Below are 17980 nucleotides of genomic sequence, written 5' to 3' on the forward strand. Positions count from 1 at the left end.
TCCGGATTGGCCGCTGGGAATCCCGCCCCACCAAAGCCCCGCCTGCTATTGGTCACGGTAGGCTGCCCTTCAGAGAGGCGTGCCCCCGCCCGCCCCCAGCCCCGGGAGGTATTTTCCATTCCGGTGGGGGTTGGGGGAATGGGGGAGGGGAAAAGAGGGAAGAGGGGGAGGTGGCCGGGGAAGGGGGTGGGGGCCAGGCGGGGGCATCCGGCCGAGCTGGGGTCTCCGGGCTCCGTCCGGAGGAAGCGAGGCTGCGCTGGCTGGGCAGTCGGAGGGGACGGGACGCACCGGCGGGCGAGCGGACTCGCCCTCTTGATGACTGAGCCGTCCGGGCCCGTCCTGCCTGGCCGCAGGTGCCCTGGATGAGGCCGACCCGTGCGTCCCGGCCGGTGAGTGTCCCCGCGGTAGTCCAGCCGGCCGCCTGCCCCCGGCCCCTGCGCTGCCGTTAGTGGCCACCTCTCCTTGCCCCAGTGCCCGCGCCCGGCGCAGTCCGCCTCCGGCCGGCGCCTCCGCACCCTGCGGAGGTGGCACGGGCCCTGGGGCCGGGATGGGCCGGCCGGGAAGAGGACCGCAAGCCCGGGCCGTGAGCCGATGCAAACCGCGCGGCGCCTAGTAGGAGCTTGCGCGTAGTAGGCTCTCAATGCATTTCTGAAGAATTCCTTTTCGGTTTGGAGGAAGGTAGGGTACCTAAGGGAAAGGGGGTCGTCCCGGGTATTAGGAGAGTGTTCGTGATTCGGGTCGGGGGGAGGCCACCGAGTGGGGGCTCAAGGGAAGGGGACACCGGTCAAGTCATTTTGGGCTCTACTGCTTCGATCTGGGGAGTCCTCAAGGTCGAAGAGGAAAGGTCCGCTGGGAGAAGAAGGAGGGAACCAGCGAGTGTGGATGGGAGAAGTGACTGGAGCATCTCTGGCGGTTTAACCTGAGGTGGTTAGGTTAGGAAAGGATGCGGAGGCGGGCGCAGGGAAGACCCCGGTGCAGCAATTTGGGCTCTTAAGATTCTTTGGTGCTGGGATTTGGGTATCTGAGTAGCCAAAGCAGAATGACTTTGTGGACAGGGAGTTGCGTTTAAAGGATGCTGTGAAACAGTGTAAGTACATCTTTGGTTCTGAACTTTCAAAGGTTTGGGGGATCAAAATCACGAGTAGGTTTTGACATTTTCTTTTGGCATTTCAACCCCATAGGTGGCTTGTCGCTGGACTTGGTCAGTGATCCTTTATATTAAATTATCTGTATATATTTGATGGTATTTTGTCAGTTACTAGTTTTGCTGGACATTCTTATAACTACACCTTAAAATTCTTGTAGCAGACACTCTATACTAGTGACTTACTTCCCTATTTAGTGTTTAGTCTGAACTGTACTATTATAATTTGCCACTAACTTCTATTCTAGAAGTTTAATTCATGCTTTTTCTTTTGTTTCTTTACAAGGTCATGCAAAATTAAAGTATTTTAAAACTTCTATGAAATATATAGTTTAAGTGTTGAATTGGGAAGATACTGGTAAGCTAACAGCTTACCAAGAAATTAACTTGAGTTCTGACAGTTGGGACTCTTATGTCAAATGCATAATTTTAATTTAAAAAATCTTACATTTACATAACACTTTTGAGAATGGACTGGGAACAGAGGCAAGGATTACCAAGATTAGGCAGTGGCTGTTCACAGAGTCTACCTTTGTGGCAGTCCAAGAAGATTCTAAGTTTCACTGAAAAGAGTAAGCTAATAACTACACTTCTAGATCTTTAATTTTTTTTTCTTTCTTTCTTCTAATTTTTGTGTGTATTTGTGTGTGTACTGAGGATTGAAACCAGGGTCACTTTACCACTGAGCCACATCCCCAGCCCTTTTTATTTTTTATTTTGCTGGGCCTGGCAAAGTTGCCCAGGTGAGCCTCCCACTTGGGATCCTCCTGCCACAGCCTCTCAGGTTGCTGGGATTACAGCAATCACCATTTGCACCTGGGTTTAATTTTTTATTCTCTTAATCATGAATATTACTAATTCCTTATATTTGTTGCATACTCTACAGTTTACAAAATGAAAGCTCATTGATTAGGGAGTACTTAAACATAATTTTGAAAAATTTCTAGATCATACTTTGCCCTTTAATTCATCAGAAAAAACATTTCTGCAATAAGGTGCTGTAATGTTTTTGGTTGGCTTTCTAGTTCCTGAATAACTAATGAATAGTCATGTATTTTTTTTTTATCCCTATTGTCCTTGAATTTTACTATTTGTTCTTAGGGAGAATGTACTGGCATACAAAACAGTAGCCTAAAATATTGAAACCTAACACCTTTTAACGTTATGTCTCCTCCATTATTCACCTTGAGAATTATCTGTGGCAAACCAGTTGTTGGGAAGACTCTTTTCTCACCTTGATTAAATTGGTCTGTTTTCTCCTGTTGTAGAACTAAGAATAATAATGCTTACTGGCTATGAAGTAATGATAATAACTAAAAAGAATGAGAATACAAAGCTTGGAAAAGATGTATGTGAATGAGTCATTTTTTTTAGAGTTGGAAGAGTAGGCCATGGAGATGATTGTTTTGCAGATCAGGAAACTAAGGCCCAGAACAGTTGAAGGGACTAAATTGCTAGTTAAGTGCTGGAGCCAGGATTAGTGGGCAGAGTTTCTGGACTCCAGGCAAGAGTTTTTTCTGCTTTATCACATTCACACTGTTTATTTCTAAAGTATTCTAGTGCCAACTGTAAATAGTTTTTGGATTATTTGTGATGATGTTCTCTTCTAATGATGGAGAAATTTGGTAGAATGCTGTCTTTCTGAAATGATGTAAAGTTGGATGAGCTTTTTATTCTGAATTTTAAAACAGTTTGCTGCGTTGTTGGTGGGAATGCTGACAGTTTTCTCATTGGAAAGAGATAAACTATCATGTAGATTAAAATACTAGATGAACATCTCAGAGTAGTCTAGCAGTGTAAAATTTTTATGCTAAAACTAATTGCTTAAAATTTTAGAATTCAAAGGCTTTCATATTTTTAAAGTGAATTATATGAAAATTATTATTTGTAGTAAGTGTGGGGTTTTGTTATGTTAAATTTATACTGTTCTCCCTTACTGGAGAACAGTAGTAGAATTATAGATAGTTATGGAAGCATAATTTTTATCATATTTATTATAGAGAAAGGATTTGTTTCTCAGCCACTTAACATGACTCTCAGACAAGTGAGTTAACTACTGTGTGCCTAGGTTTCCTCATATGTAAGTGTGGTTATTGAAAGTACCTGCCTCATAGCATAGTAGTGAAGATTAATTATACCTAGCAATAGTAAGGGCACAGTAAATACTAGACATTACTTTCTGTGGTTCATTAGGTATAAGTAGGCATTGTATGTTCATTTGTTTCCTTGGTGTTATCTCAGTCACTTTCAGGCTACAAAAAAATTCCCATGTAAATACATGGTCAATAATTGTCTGCCTTAAGGGGCACTTAGTGCAAATGATGTTCTCTTGGTTTTTTGTTATTGTCCTTCTCCTTCCTCTGCTTACCTTGAACCTTAATTAGAGCTGCATATCAAGTTAGAGTTAATGTGTCTTTTTTTTTTTTTTTTGAATGCTGTGTGAGATTAAAATATGCCACCAAAGTGTGCTTCTTTGGCATATTTCCAGATGGCTATTCGGAGTGGCTAGAGACACAAGAATAGCTCTGAAAAGCTGTCCCTTTGTGGGGGAGAGTTGCATCTGTAGAGGAAACCCACATTAGTGAAATAAACAGCTCTGCAAACAGGCTTTCTGTAAGGCTTTATTATCTGGGTTTAGGAAAGATCATAAGACTCCCCACTTCCCTCTAAGACCCCAGTGTTCCCACAGAATGTTACATATTATTTTGAGGCTCTTACCTGAGATACTTTATGAGTATGGGGCAACATCTTTGTTCCCAGTGCATTTCTTCTCTTTACCCTGAGATAACCTGTTGTTATTATTGCCCCTTCTTTTTTGACATCCCCCAGGCTCCCAGGCTCCTGTTCCTTTCTGCTGAGAATACTATTTGAATTTCAACCATCAGGCTCCTTTTAAAAATGTTTGTGGTGCTAGGGATTGAATCCAGGGCCTGTGCATGAAAGCCAAGTGCTCTACCATTAAGCTATACCCCCAGCTCAGGCCCTTTTTTGAGTGTCATGTTTTGTATGGTGCCCTAATAATTATATTATTGTACATAAATAATTTTGTATGCCATTTCTCATAATGCCAATCTATTATCAGTTTATTTTATAGACTTAAATATCAAACTGTGGAAGGGGGAATGTCATTCTTTTCTACAATGTCATTGGGAGACCTTGCTGCATTTTCATTAATCTAGAGTGAAAATGTTAGTTGTTGATTTGCAGGTGTTCTAGTTAAAATGCAGTCAGTTTTAGAGGCCTGCTAGGTAAGCTTAAGTAAGGAAGTCAGGAATTTATAAGGTCTGTTAGTGAGTGATTGCACCTTTTCTGCCAGTGGAACCATGAAAAAAAAAATCATTGAATCTTGTTTTAAGTGAATGTTTTGATTGCTTTAGTCATTAAATTGTTAGGTTTAAATGATACAATTTGTGTAATTCCAGTTTTATAACATAGTTCTTTTTACTTTGATGTAACCCAAGTCCAACTAATGTGAAGAACCTTGTGGTTTACCAGATGTTTCTGATGGTGACAGTTGGAGTCATTAGCTATCTCAGAATTCTTTAATTGTGTGTCACCTAAGATGGTGGATTTCTTCAGTTCTACCTTCTCAGTTTCTTCTATTGCTCTTATAGCACTCTTCTTCCATTTGTGGTCCTCTTCAATTTTCATTCATTTTTGCAGCTTTTTCCTTCTGATAACATCTTTGCCTCCTGTCTCAACATGTATCTTATTATCTGTTACACACATGCTTAATTTTTAATGGCTTTTTGAACATTAATTTCTGCTAATTTTTAAATGTATCTCACTTTTTAAAAAATATTATTTTGTGATGAACCTTTTACTTATTTATGTGTGGTGCTGAGAATCGAACCCAGTGACTCACGCATGCTAGGCGAGTGTTCAATCACCGAGCCACAACCCCAGCTCTTTCACTTTCTTTTAATTTCCCTTATTTTTGGAATTTCATCAAACCGAGTTCATTTTATACTCGAGGGGATGAAAATCAGAAAATAAGTTATAGCCCCAAAGTAACTTTGTTATGCTAATAGTAGAGTCATACTGTTTGTTGTTTTGGATGTCAAGCAGCCATCCCATTGGTGGTACTTAAGATGATAAGTGTATGGATCACTTTAGTCCTAGGTGATGCTAACAGAGCTAAGAGTTACATGAAGCTTTCAAAAGTCTTTAGGCATGTAGCTCAGTGGTACAGCACTTGCCTCACATGGATGAGATCCTGGATTTGGTCCTTAGTACTGCTAAGTAAATAAATAAATAAATGGTTTATATGGTCATATTTTTCTTCCACTGCAAAATGACCAGCTCCTGATGTTATTTTGATTAATTATTATAAGAATTAGAGATTATCATGATTTATTGGATACTTATTGGATTCATGGCATGCATTTAGAGATTTTGAAGAACCAAGACATGCAGATACTTTCTTCAGGCCTGTGACATATTTTAATTATGTGAATACATTATTTAGTTAAATATGAGTGTAGAATACATCAGAAATACCATGTCATATTAAAATATAACCCCTATTCATTTTCTCATTAGGTTAGTGTTTTCTCTATTTATTAAAAATAATAAGGCATTGTGATTAGTTATTCGAGGTACATGGACTGAGTATATGTAGACCATGTGGATTACATTTTTAGCTTTGGTGCGGTCCTAGAGAATGAAAGAGGGAAAAATATGAAGTATTCACCTGGTGCAGTGTAATTCTTCACCTACATTAGCCAACTATTCTTCCTTTTTTAAAAATTTTTGTTGTTGATAGACATTTATTTTATTTATTTATTTTCATGTGGTACTGAGAATTGAATCCACTGCCTCACCTATGCTAGGCAAGTGCTTTACCACTGAGCCACAGTCTCAGTCCCAACTATTCTACTTTTAAGGAAGGAAAAGGTATTTTGTATCTGATTAGAGCAAAATAATCTTGAAAGGGTAATTAAGCTGGATTGTTGACTCATGTTAATGTTGAATAAATTTTGCATCTAAGCAGTTTAAATGGAAATTAATTGCTTGCCTTTACATATAGGTGAAAAATTCTACATAATGATTTTAGAGAGGCTATAATGATACTGTTAAGAAATATAGTATAGGGCTGGGGATGTGGCTCAAGCGGTAGAGTGCTCGCCTGGCATGCGTGCAGCCCGGGTTCCATCCTCAGCACCACGTACAAACAAAGATGTTGTGTCTGCCGAAAACTAAAAAATAAACATTAAAAAATTTCTCTCTCTCTTTTTAAAAAAAAAAAAAGAAAAGAAATATAGTATAGTGAGAATATATCCACAGGGTCTTATATGATGTTCAACACTGTGGAAATCAAAATATGCCACTCCTAATATATATATCTTGCATATTTTGAGAGGTTATTTAGAGAAACTGCAAACACCGAAATAGTTTTGAAGAGCTGTTCTTTGTAAAAGAAAATTTACATCTAGAAAGGAAATATGCACTAGTAAACTATGGCTTACCTTCTCTGAGGTCTCCTTATCTGCTGAAGGAGAATCTAGGAAAGATCATATCACAGGAAAAGAGATTAGAGGTCTATACCTCTTACTGACAGAGATTGCCACAGGCCCTAACCTTTTCTTTTAAGGGTAGTTCAAACTACCTGAGAGGCTTTATCTGCACAAGCCAATCTGTTATTAACTATGCATTGCCCCATTCCATGGCTTTTTTTTTTTTTTTTTTTTAAAGAGAGAGTGAGAGAGGAGAGAGAGAGAATTTTTAATATTTATTTTTTAGTTCTCGGCGGACACAACATCTTTGTTGGTATGTGGTGCTGAGGATCGAACCCTGGTCGCACGCATACCAGGCGAGCGCGCTACCGCTTGAGCCACATCCCCAGCCCCATCCCATGGCTTTTTGACACCTACCCCCATGAAACCCCAAACCCCTATTTATCCAGTGCATGTACATGTACTGTCAGCCCTCTTTATGTACAGGTTCTTCATCTGTGTATTCCACCAACCTCACATCAAAAATATTTGGGGCCTTGCATGGTAGCAGTGTGCCTATAATTCCCCCTACACAGGAGGCTGAGGCAGGAGGACCAAGTTCAAGACCAGCCTCAGAAACTTAGTGAGACCCTTGCCCAGAATAAAAAAATAAAAAGGGCTGGAAATGTAGCTCAATCAATGTAGCACCCTGACTTAGATCTCTAGTACTGCCAAAGGAAATATTTGGAAAGTTACATCTATCTGTACTGAACATGTATAGACCCTTTTTGTCATTGTTTCATAAATAGTACCATATAACAACTATATTTTATTAGGTATTATAGAGGATGTGCGTAGGTTATGTTTGCATATTCTATGCCATTTTAATAAAGGACCTGAGCATCTGCAGTGTTTGATATCCTAGGAGTGGAGAGTGTCCAATTCCCCTCTGATAGCAAGAGATGACTGTAGATTCTAAAGCTAAAGAATTAACTCACTAAACATTAAATATAACCTGTTAGGAGAAGTCCAGGTACTTTCTTAAGGTTAAAGTATGTGTGTAGCCAAATGGGGAGCTGATTTTTGGTTATTTATTTAGTCTTTGATTTTGGCTATTTACATGAGATAGCAGTCTAACCTCATTATCCTTCAGGTGATCAATGCTAGGATCAGTTTTATTAATGTTTAAAAAATGATTTAAAAGACACACTGGCAGTGAAAGTTGCCAGATTTGTAGCTGACACCAGGTGCTATTCCAGGTAGTTAAAAGCCAAGCCAACAAGGAGAAGCTACAGGAGCATCCATTGATGAGTGACACAGAACAAGATAATGTATTTAGGAGGAGATATTCCAAATTATATTTATAGGACCTGAGTTGTAACCCAGGAAGGGGATCCAGAAAATTTGTAGATGACTACCTTGAAGGCATTTATTGTAGTTGTCGCTGAGCCACAAAGTCCAAGAATCTGTTGAGGGTGGTTGGGCATGGGTCTGAAAGCACAAATGATGTTGTACATACATAAAAATAATTATAAAGAGGATTACCATTTTTAATTATTTGTTATGTTCCAGGCTAAGTGATTTATAGTCTTTTCATTTAATTCTCTTAATAATTCTGAAAGGTAGGTGGCTTATTACATTTTATAGAAGAGGAAATTTGACTCAGGGAAAATAAGTGACTTTCCCAAGTCAGCAGTTATGTGGTAGATTAGGGACTAGGGCTCTAGGCTTTTGATTGTTAATCCTGAACATCTCCCAGGATGTTAGTAGGCATCTCTTAAAACTTCTGATAGTTTTAATTTAGGACTTCTGACGTGCTCCTTAACTCCTTGCTGTGTTCAGCTTTGGATGTCAGTTACCAAAAGGATAGTGTCTAAATACTTGGAGAGGATTTAGAGACATTCTTTAAATTTTTCCTTTTAAATGAAAGCTGGGGATATTTTGGTGTAGTTTTACCCCGTTGTAATTGGCACGTAATTTCTGGCTGCCCATAAGACATTTCTCTCCCTGACTTACAAAATGCTGAATTATTAATAATCATTAATAAAGGTAACATTAATTAACAAGGAAAATATTGTTTAGTAGAAAAAGTCATCAGGGTAGTAGTCTAGAGACCTGGGTTCTTCTACTGGTATAAAACAATGAAGTGAAAAACATTAGAATACAGGCATAACATTCTTGTTCTTGGAGTAGAGAAATGCTTGAGCCATATCTTGAGAGACGGGCAAGTGATGGAGTTAGAGTTGTAGGCAGAGAGTAGAGCAGCATATTTTGGAATCCCAGAAAATTAGTTTGTAAAGACCAAGTGAGTAGGTATGTATGGAAATTCTTTGTAAATTTTAAATGCTGTTCAAATGAGAGAGATAAAGAAATCCTTTTGTTCTTGTAAAGGGTAGACAATGAGAATGCAGTGAAAACTGGTGGCAGGAAAGAAAAAGAGTAGAAACAGCAGAAGTGATTAAAGATGAAAGGAAAAAAGATGTGAAGAAAATAGTTTGCTTTGTGTCTGCTGTATTTAAAACGTTTGTAACTAAAGAATTATAACAATATACTGTTAAGGAAGAAATTTAGCAGGTAGTTTAAACATTTTATTCACTTTTCCATTTAGGCTACATTGACCATGTTAATAAGGCCAGGAGTATGGGCTAATTGAGAGTTGGCTGTATTATCTGATTGTTTCGTCACTCATTACTTCTGTACAGGTTAGTTAATGACTTTAAATAGTAGGGTGCTCATAAAAATAAATAAACTGGACTGAGTTACTATTTATTCAGGGTTATTAAAAATGAAAGGGCATAGTGTGTTTAAAGAGAAGAGTGAAGTTTGATCTTTCTAAGTGAGTGCAAAAGAAAATTAGGAAATCATATTAGGACCAGGGTAGAATGGAAACAAATGGTGAAGAGTCTTTTATGCCATACTAGGAGTTTGGATTTTTATTTCGTTTTGTAAGTGGGGAAGTGACACAAACAGTTTTGTGTTTTAGAAAAGTAATCATAAGCATAATAAAGAAAATGGGCTAGAGGAAAAGATATTGAGGACATTTACTCACCAAATAATTATTGAACAAAGAATACATATCACAGGCCGAGTGAATGAGGCAAATTCTCTCTGGCTTCTGACAGGTAGATCTCAATGAAGGATGCCATTTAAGGCTCTGCCATATTTCAGGAAAGAGATTACAAGATGATTTGAATTAAGAAATTTATAGTGCAGATAGAAACAAGACCTCTTACTTCAGAAAAACTTAGGATATTTAAGTCTCCAGACTTTGTTAGTATTGGAGGTGATAGAAGTTGAGGATGAGCCTATGGTCCCTCACTTGGCAGTAGGATAAGTTGGACAAATTTGTCAGAAGGGGAGTACTGAATTTGAATTCTGACGAGTGATGGTGCTTTTTAGATAAGTAACAGTATGACCAAGATATCATTGAATATATAGGTTTATATCAGGAATCTGGTCAGTTTTCTATATATGATTTGGAATTTATATATTTATAGTTGAAAATCACAAAATTGTACAAATAATAACCAAACTTTCTACACTATAATGCATTCATAACAAAAAGTAACTTGCATTTCTTGCACTTACTTCAAGAATGTAAACATTTGAAAGTATTTACCTATTATCTACCATGTAGCCTTACAAAAAAAAATGTAAAATATGCATCAGAAAACCAGAAATAGTTTAGCGTCTGAGAAACAGTGCATTGGAGTTTTCCTTCCTCGGTGGTCTGAGTAGCTATGCAGTTACAGTACAGGGGCTGCTCAGAAAATATAGCTCCTTATTCCTCACTGCAGTTTCTTTTTAGAATTCCTATTTGCTTTCTTGGGCTGTATAGGTAGTCTGAACAGAGGCTGAAACTCAAGAGTCTTTTTCATCATCTTTAAAATCTATTCCAGAGCATCCTTAACCCACCAGGTGTTTTTTTTTTGTTGTTGTTGTTGTTGTTTGCCTCTTTCCTTCCTATCCTTCCAGCACTTTAGAGCATAGGACCCTGGCAACTCGAAGAAGGAAAAGTAAAGATAGTATGAGAGGAAGAACTACAAAGAGTGTTGTAACTCTGCAGTTGTTGAGGGCCACAGCCCAGTCGGGTGACGCATGACATTTTGCCAGAAGGGAGTGGTTGAGAGGTGATGCCAGGGAGCCTTTGAGATGATGATGTTAAGCCATTGTATATAGACCTTTACTGTCTGGCAATAGGGCAGCTCTTGCTGCCTTGGGCACCCGCTACTTTGGAGTTCCCATTGAGTTCTCCGGGAGGGTAGGGATCCAGGAAGGTAGGCCCCAGAGCCCTGGGGAGAGCTGAGAGAGTTTCGGGAGTGTGCGTGGAGTGCTGGTGGAGTTTGGGCAATAAAGTTTGTTCCTGCTTGAGTGGCTCTCGATTTGTGCCCAGCCAGACTGCGGCATGCAGTTCTCCCCTAAAAGCTCTCTCTAAGCCAGGGGATGGAGTTGGTGAGTCATTAAAATGAGATGTCCAGTTTCAGTTTCATCTGTTAAGGGTAAGATTTTTTTAAGTCCTGAGAGGAATGTGGGGAAAAAAATCTAATGTAGGTGATTGAGCACTTAAAAGAGGCAGAAAGATAAGACTGCACAGTGAAAAAAGTAGGAAGATACTTTTAAGATGTGGGGGAAACAGTACCAAGAAAGAACATTAAGGAAAAAAAGCAAAGGAACTAGTGACAAAATTCCATATCTAAAATGCATAGTTTTAAGTTGGGATTAATAAGAAATTATTTAGATGATTGAAGGCTATGTTAGCTTTTCATCACTATAATAAAATATCTGAGATAACCAGCTTGTAAAGAGAGGGTTTTTTCTGGAACACAGTTTTAGAGGTTTCAGCCTGTGATTTGTTGGTGCTTTGGGCCTGTAGTGAGTGAGGTAGTATATAATGGCAGGAGCATGTGGCATAACAAAACTACTTATCTCATGACCAAGAAGCAAAGAAGAGAGAGGAATAGATTAATGTCCCACAGTCTCCCTTGAGGTCATACCCTCAGTGACCGAAGGACCGCCACAAAAGGTCCCATGTCTTAAAAATTTCTACCACCTCCCAGTAGTGCCATAGGGACCAAGCCTTTTGATACCTGTGCCTTGAGGGTCATTCAGGATCCGAACTAGCAGTTTGAATTGGAATTAATAAGAAATTAATAGTAGTTAGATGATTGAAGACCAAGGTTGGAATTGGAACTCCTTCTAGTATATAAGTAGAATTAAACTGAACAGAAGTGGTAATGTAACTTAAATAGCAATTTAGCACTTAAATGACAACTTTATATATAGTTCATAATGTATACAACACTGATTACTTAATTTTTATCTAAATCCTGTGTGTGTGTGTTTGTGTGTGTGTGTGTGTGTATGAATAAGCAAAATTTTGAGTTTGATGAAGTCCTATTTTATGCAAGTATTTTCTGGGTCCTGAGTTCCCCCACAGTTGTGAAGATAGTCTGTTTCTTTCCACATGCTTTACAGTGATAACTTTTATTCTTAGGTCTATGAACTGTCTTGGATTGTATAGTGAGGCTGAAGTATTAGTTGAAGGTAAATGTTTTCCTCCATGTAGATAGCTAGTTATTTCAGAAAAATTTATTCAAAAGGCTTTCCTTTCTCAATTAGTTGCTTTAGTCAAAGATCAGTTGACAAAATAATTGGGTTGGTTCTATACTGTGTTTGGTTTGTTTCAGTTTGTCAGTTTTTCTTTCTTCATACCAACATGCCATTGTCTTGATTAACATAGCTTTATTTGTCCTGAAATAGAGTAATGTAAACCCTCCAATTTTGTTCTTTTTTTTTTTTTTCCGCCCTCAGGATTGTTTAGGTACTGTGCATTTTCATATAAATTTTGGAATCAGCTTATCAACATCTAAAAAAAACCTACTGAAATTTTTAATAGAGGTGCACTGACTATGAAATTGAAGAGAAATGACATTTAAGCAGTAATTTTTTTTCAATCCATTAACAGAGTGTATCTGTTTAATTTCTTGAGCAATGTAATGTACTTTTTGTGGGTGTATTATTTTCATCAAATTTGTGAAATCCTTGTCTTCAAATTTTTTATTTTCCAAGTATCTTTTTTTGCTCTTCAGACTCTAGTCCCACATATGAGCAGCCGCTCATAGGTAACTGAGATTCTGTCCATTTTTCTTGCAGTCTCTTTCTCTTTCATTCGGTTTAGAAAATTTCTGTTGCCCTCTCAAGTACATTGATTTTTTTTTAAACTTTTCCTTTGTCTGATTTGCTGTAATGCCTGTCAAAGTTAATTTTTTATGTTAGATATTCTTTTCACTTCTAGAATTGTGTGGTTCCTTTTTCATATGTACAGTTTCCATTCTGTTGAGACTTTTTGTTGTTGCTCATTATGTTGATGTTTTTGAGTCTTTGAACTCTTTTGTAATTAAAATCTGTGTATTCATTTTAATCATTTTAATGTTATTTTTATGTTATTATTTTCATAATTTATGTTAATGTTTTCTGGGTCCTGAATTAACCCACAGTTGTGAAAATAGTCTTGTGTTTCCTTCCAGATGCTTTATGGTGATAACTTATTTTAAAGTTGTGAACTGCTTTGGATTATGTAGTGGGTCCTGCCATATCTGGGTCCTGATTATAGGTTATAATTGCTTTTTCTTATATTTTATTAATTTTCATGGATTTATGATGTCTTTTTTTTTAAGGTGGGTTGATCTTTATTACTGTTTTGTTCTGGCGGGCAATCAACTTGATTTTCAAGTTTTGTTTCAGGGTTTTTGGTTTTAAGGATTTTTGTTTGTCTTGGGCAGTTCTACAAGAACTAAACTTTAGTTTAGGACTAGTTGATGATCACGATGTCCTTTCTTGCATCTCCTTTGATTGCCCCCATGTATTGGTCAAGCTTTATTTGCCCTACCTGGTAGGGACTGAGTGATCCCAACAGTATTTGAACTCTGTGAGTTCTTGAATGAGATCTTCCCAGTATTTGTTATTTTCTTGAGCATTTTTCTCTGTCTAGTCTTGTGGAGTTACACAGCATACCTACACAGATAGGTATATGTGGCTAGAGACTCAAGAAGGTCTCTTTTGCAGATTTTTGAAACGTTTTCTCTGTGTAGCTTTTTCCTTTGTGGTACTCTGCCCTGTGGATTCTTGCTGCTTTAGTGTGCTACAAAGTCTTTTCTGGCTCCTCAACTCGGTCAGATTCTTTTTGGCCCTCCCTCCCTTTCTCCCTGTCTCTCTCCTTTCCTCCCTTCCTTCCTTGTGGTTCCAGGCAGAAAGCTGGAAAATCATAGAATTGCTTCATTTATTTTCCTTCTTTCAGGAAGGAATTATGTTTTCACACTGCCTCTTATCTAATGTCTTAAAACTATTATTTGGTATTTTGTCTAATTTTCTGCTTGCTTGTAATGGGAGGACAATTATTGCCTTATGACCAGAAGTCAAAGTCTTTTGCCTCAATGAAGTTACATACCAATGTAAACTCGTTGTAAATTGAAAATATGGTTGTCAAAAATGCATATAATACATTTCACCTATTGAATATGATAGTACACTGTGGAGTGTTGGTTGTTCACCCTTGAGAGTTGTGGCTCTCTCCTTCTGTCCAGCATCAACAGGGTATCGTACTACATTTTCCTTGCTTAGGAAAAGATCAAGTCAAAGTATCGATTTTAATGAACGTGAAACATTATTTTTCACACTACCGTCAAAAAAGTCATAAGTTGAACCATCATAAATTGGGGACCATCTGAACTGCCCACATTTATTGTTGTTTGTAGTAGCAGGTTTAGCCCAGCATCACTTACTGCATCATAACCTGAAATGGAAATACAGAAATTTTAGTTTTTCTTCATAAAAATGGTATAGTTTTGGTATTTTGTGCTTTTTAGGGTATGACTTGATTTTTAAAATATAGCATCATTTGATTTTCAGTCAATATAGAGAGGTACAAAGGAGGAAAAAATCTTTTGAAAAAGGAAAAATAACTAAATATTCTAAAACACAAGAGTTTATGATAGCTATTTGACATCATTTCAGATTTTTTTATTGAAAATATCTACATAGAAGAGTAATTTTATTTAAAACTTTAAAAAGAGAAACTTGTATTTTTATTAAAAATACTTAAGCTTAATTAACGAAGGTAAATTGTTAAACAGAAACAATCTGGAAAAAATTGCTCAACCACAGATAAATATTTAATTACTGAAAGAGCTATCACTTCCTAAAAGATCTTCCTCTAAGCTTAAGAAATAAGTTTTCAGAAAAAGTCTAAAAGGTTAAAGTCATTATGTCATTAACTGCATGCTCCAATAGATCTCTCACATAAAAAGGGTCAAGTGTTGGCATACAGTGGTACAACTTTCTAAATGGCAATTTGGCAGTATTCAGAATCCTTTAAAATTTTTATACTCTTTGCCCAAAAATTGCATTTTCAGGAATTGATTCTAAGGAAATAAAAGATGCACACAAATGTATACGTGTGTTATTTATTCATCACGATGGCACTTATAATGTTAAAAAATTAGAAATTTAATCTTAAATGATTAAAATTATGCTGTGGCAATATAACCATACCATTAAACAATTACAAATGATATTCCTTAAAATTTTTGTTAAGTGTACTGATTATAATAATTGTCAGAAGATTAAAAAATTATGAGTATTAGGATATTTAATGGTAGAATAAAGTTTTCACTAATGTAAAAAGTAGGTTGATACTTTTGAAATCCTTAAAAGGAAACATTTACTTTTAAAAGTAAGATGTAAACTTTAAATAGATTTTTTTAAATCATCTTGTACTATTTAATATTTTTTACTTTTTCCACAATAAGCATATACTGTGTTCATAATCATCCAAAGAACATACTTTAATATTTAAATTCTTATAAAATTAAATTAATGTTTGGGAGGATAAGGAAAGAATTTAAGTGAACTTAGTTTTTTATTATCTTGATGCCTTTTTTCCACTTTTGCAGATAGTTTAGCTTCAACTTTTTTTTTAGTTTTAATGAGACATTTATTCTTACACATCTAATATGTATCCTAAATGTTTCCTAAATTAAAACAATTTCTCATGTCTCATACTGTAATATTGAATTTCCATCAGACACATCATTATGCACTTGAAGAAGTATAATATTGCCCCCCCCCACCCCCCCCCCGCCACCAAGAGCTGTTTTGAAGAAGTTTTGGTCTTGCTTTCTTGGCCACTATTTGTAATCCCCTCATTGCAGGTGTTTATGTCCTTATGTTAAAGAAAGAACAAGTCAAAGTCTGTATTATTCTAAATAGTATACCTTATTTGGTGGCTATCCCTTTCATCTTAAGCATATGAACCTAGTGCTCTGCAGGAAGCTTCAAATACTTTGCTGTATATAGAACCTGTTAGAAATCCAGAGAAGAGCAGTTATAGCACAAGCCTGTAATCTCAGTAGCTTGAGAGGCTGAGACAGGAGGATTGGGAGTTCAAAGCCAGTCTCAGCAACAACAACAAAAAAAAGGCAGTAAGCAAATCAGTGGGTGCTAAGCAACTCAGTGAGATCCTGTCCCTAAATAAAATATGAAATAGGGCTGGGAATGTGGCTTTAGTGGTCAAGTGCCCTTGAGTTCAATCCCTGGTCATCCCCCACACTCCCCCAAAAGAAAGAAATACAGAGAGAAGAAAGTAATGAACAAATAAGTTAACTCCATAGAGGCACCATTCATACACCATTCATCGATTCTGAGAATTACTTTAATATAAACTCTTTAGACTGTTCCTTAGCAAATGTAGACCCAGAACTCATTTGGGTGTGGGAGATGTACTTCAGTCTAAGCAAACTCAGAGAAGACTAACATAAAAAACATTTATACTAAGATTAAACAAGCCATGATAGTCTGGTGGCATACATCTTTATTGTAAGACTGTATCTCCCAAAAAGATTTTTGAGTGATTGGGTCCACTGATCAGAGCTTACTGATGCTTTTCTGAAAGCTTGAGACAGTGGTTTGTTATTCTACTTTATTGTTAGGTTTTGTGAAGGGTTCTGAAGGTGTAGACAAAGTATTTAACCTGTTGAGCCTCAAGTTTTTAATTATTAAAGTAGTAATAACTACCTTATAGAATTGTTGAGAATTAAATAAAACAATCCATGTAAAATGACTGGTACAGTGCCTAGCAGATATCCTCTTCATTGTTCAGATTATTTGATTTCTTCTACTTCTAGATTTGAAGTCTGGAATTTAAGAAAGTGTACTTGATCTTTCCTTGTTCCCTGCAGATGTTTCTGGGAACTAGACTGTTTTGGTATTACAGAGGCACTAATATCACTTGATTTACAAGAGTATCATTGTTTGGAGTAGAAATTTTTACTCAATCTAGTTAAGAATTATGATGAATTTTTACATATATTATGTTTTACTGATATATTTAGTAAGAATCTTTATTTTAAGAAATTTAGTTGTGCTTGCTTTTCTAATTTGGTATTTCTAAAACAACTGGATGTTTCTTGTAAAACAAAGAAGTATACGTCCAGATAACAATGTTATGTTAATAAGCTGTTTTTACTTATAACTGACAAATTTGTAAGTTTTTTGTTCTATGGTTAGTGTTTTAAAATTCATTATATTTGAAGATTATGATATTGTAAGGGATCTGGTCCAATTCTCTGGGATTATAGAGATAGAACCAGAGTGAAATTAAGCCAGACAGCTGATACATCCTAGGGGGTCCTTGGGACTGTGAGGTGCCAGTGCAGTTGAGCCCAGGTCAGGGAGGCCCTTGATGTAAGTGTTTATCTCTGGAGCAAGCAAGGAGAACAGCCAACTTTTCCTATTGAGTGTCAGCATCTTTTCTTTCACATCTCTGTGAGAAGGTAGTATTGAATTTAAGTAGCAAGACTGCTGTCCCAAGGTGCAAACATCCTGAGTGAGTCCCTCCAGGATGGAGCCCCTGCCTGCCCCTCCTTTCTTGTTTAGTCAAATCCAAGTCAGAGATGAAATAACAGATGTCCTTTTTGGGTCAGGTGTCATGTCTACTGGGCACTATAGAATATTTGAACTCGTCCAGGAGTTTGTTAATGGCAGAGCTGGGACATGTCTCTGGACTTCAGTCTTATCCCAATTACCTCCCTGCTTTAGGTGAATTTCTTTTCAGTTGGAAGAGATCTGTTTAAAAGAGACATTGATTTATTAAGAAATGTTTTGACATCTATTTAGATGCTATTTGCTAGTTATACTGTATATTACTTTATTATATACAATTTGGTATTTAAATATCTTACAGGTCTGTGTTACCTCCTTAGCTGACTCTCTGAGGGCCAGTAGGCCAGTATCATTTTGGTTTCTCTTTTAGATGACTTTTAAGTCATGAACTATTTTAAACATTCAATAATTAACTTGTTGATTAGTGGGTAAATATTTCTGACAGTTTTTTTATTTGTATCCA

At 37.0% G+C, this 17980-nt stretch overlaps 1 protein-coding gene across 6 annotated transcripts in view; it reads left to right on the forward strand.

The window, feature by feature from the left end:
* The first annotated feature begins 16 nt into the window (after positions 1–16).
* Positions 17–17980, forward strand: part of Socs5 (suppressor of cytokine signaling 5) — a 59263-nt gene continuing 41299 nt past the window's right edge. For 2 of the 6 annotated variants that reach the window (XM_026385732.2, XM_026385731.2), the window contains exon 1: positions 217–678. The gene's annotated coding sequence lies outside the window, so the exon portion shown is untranslated. Of the gene's footprint in view, positions 58–216; positions 679–1006; positions 1088–17980 lie in introns of those variants that run through there. The other 4 variants (XM_026385736.2, XM_026385733.2, XM_026385734.2 and 1 more) reach the window with 3 other exon arrangements.

The sequence above is a fragment of the Urocitellus parryii genome, chromosome 12 (genome assembly GCF_045843805.1).
Source record: "Urocitellus parryii isolate mUroPar1 chromosome 12, mUroPar1.hap1, whole genome shotgun sequence".
Classification (NCBI taxonomy): Eukaryota; Metazoa; Chordata; class Mammalia; order Rodentia; family Sciuridae; genus Urocitellus; species Urocitellus parryii.